Raw genomic sequence first — 2,429 nt, 5'->3', positions numbered from 1 at the left:
TGGCATGCAAGCAGGAATCATACGAGGGTAAGTTGATACATGGAGAATTGGTAACAAAATGCTTTGTACAAGTGTTGCGAATGATGATGTGTTTCGTTTGTTTACGGGAAATTCATGTATATATATATATATATATATATGATGAAAGGATATCCATAATATCCCAGAAAAAGCTGTAAGACTATATTTTTTCCTTATAAATGTCCTGAAAACGCCTCACAGCCATGGGTTTGTTATCTCATTTTGTCTAATACATACATACATACATACATACATACACACATATATATATACACACACATAGATGTATATATGTGTGTGTGTTGGTGCATATATACATAAATATGTACACGTATATATATATATATATATATATATATACGCACATACACGTATACACATGCATATACACAGACATATATGTGTGTATATATGTGTATAAATGTATACACATATACATATATACACATATATGCATATATATATGCACACACATACACACACAAACACGTATAAATATGTATATACCGCATCTCTCTCTCTCTCTCTCTCTGTATATATATATATATATATATAAATGCAGATATACGTAAATATATGTACATACATATATATGTATGTATGTACCCACACGAGTCTACGCGCATAGGTACACCATGATTTATGCAGTCAAACGAGGGTCGATTCATATGAAAAAGAAAGTGAACAAAATAATGACCACTTGCGTATCGCGAAATTTGTAAGTTCGATTATTTAAAAATTTTTTAATTCTTTCTTTTTTTTTTTAAATAATCAAACCAAATGTTCGTCATTTCCAGCTACTAACCCAATGAGTTTTTCTGCCAAATGAGGTAAAAACACGTTCAGCCGTTTTCCAGTAATTTTGCAAACACACAGACAAACAGACAAAGACGAGTAATAGAAAATAGAATAACAGGTATGATGGAGAAAATGTGATCTGACACCAATACTGAAAGATGCGCAAACAAGTTAAAACTTAAGTTATTGACATTAGCAGTTCCGTAGAATATACAAATTTAATATAAGATATAAAATACAAAAGTATGGAAAAAAAATGTTCTTTATTGGAAACCATAATAAGACAATAGAAAAAGATCGATATAACAATACAGCAAAGTAAAATCAAATAAAGTAAAATATAAAATATATTTAAATCCGAATTATATCCGTGAAAGTGCAAGATGGGTGCAAGAGTTTTATGTGTCGGGGAAAAGCATCTGACATGGTAGGGGTGTAGACTGGAATCAGGACGGAGTGGATAAATTAAGGACTAGATCGAGGACAGACTCATGTGCATATTTTTATATATAAGAGGTGGTATAAAAAAGTTCCTGGACTAGTTCTGTACCGCGTCAACAGATGGCAGCACACGGTTGCGTGCGCACTGAGAGCTATCATTGACCTACAATGATTTTATTTATTATTTATTTTTAGAGTGATTTTAGGTGTGACAGGCCATATCTGGCTGGATTTAGATATAAAACTGGTAGAATATTTGGGCCTGGTATGACCAGTTTAACGTGTTAATTTACACATATTGATCTAAAACAGAGTCTTCTCATTATTCCACTCTCATTCTCCTATACATGCACACGCGCCCGCACACAACCATGTAGAACTCAGTATTTCTCTTCTTGGTCACGGTCACAAACAAGACTAATTAGAGCCAATCAAGTCACGCATCACTTCTCAAAGGAGACGATCTACATTCAAACAATGCTCATGATTTTTCAAATCGTACTTGACGGCATAAAACACGCGCGAGAATATTAGACAGACGCCCCCCCCCCAATTTCAGCAGTGGATATTCAGGGAAAAATTTCTTAGTACCTTATGGGAGGCCCGACTTCACATAGGGGAACCCAGGGGGATGTGATTGCGTGGTAAACAGTGCGTCTTGTACGCCATCAAATGCAGTGTGCGTGTCTGTGTGAGTGTTTAGATACATACATACATACATATATATATATATATATATATATATATATATAGTCGACAAAGTATCTTCGATAAGATAAGTGATGTTGTTCTTTTTATTAATACTGCTGAACGTCCGAATTCATTTAATAGTTAATAACACTATATTTTTATATGTTTTCCTATTCTTAATCTACAGAAAGTATTTCTTCTTTAGACGATTTATGCCTTTAAATTGACAGATGATTATTATTATAAAACCTTGACATTTTATGTGTTGTACTAATAACTGCTTAAACGTACAGATATTTCTACATTTTCCTATTTTATTTTATTGCATTTTTAAATATTAGGTTACGTTTTTTGAAGTTACAAGACCTGAAGAGTGTCCTCATTCTGAGTGGAACTTATCTTGATCGATTTCTTGTAAATTGTCCAGACCTTTTCCACTTTTATGTGGCCACGAAACGCGCGTAGTCTATTATTCACTT

The sequence above is a fragment of the Octopus bimaculoides genome, chromosome 27 (genome assembly GCF_001194135.2).
Source record: "Octopus bimaculoides isolate UCB-OBI-ISO-001 chromosome 27, ASM119413v2, whole genome shotgun sequence".
In the NCBI taxonomy this organism is placed as follows: Eukaryota; Metazoa; Mollusca; class Cephalopoda; order Octopoda; family Octopodidae; genus Octopus; species Octopus bimaculoides.
This window is presented reverse-complemented; position numbering follows the sequence as displayed.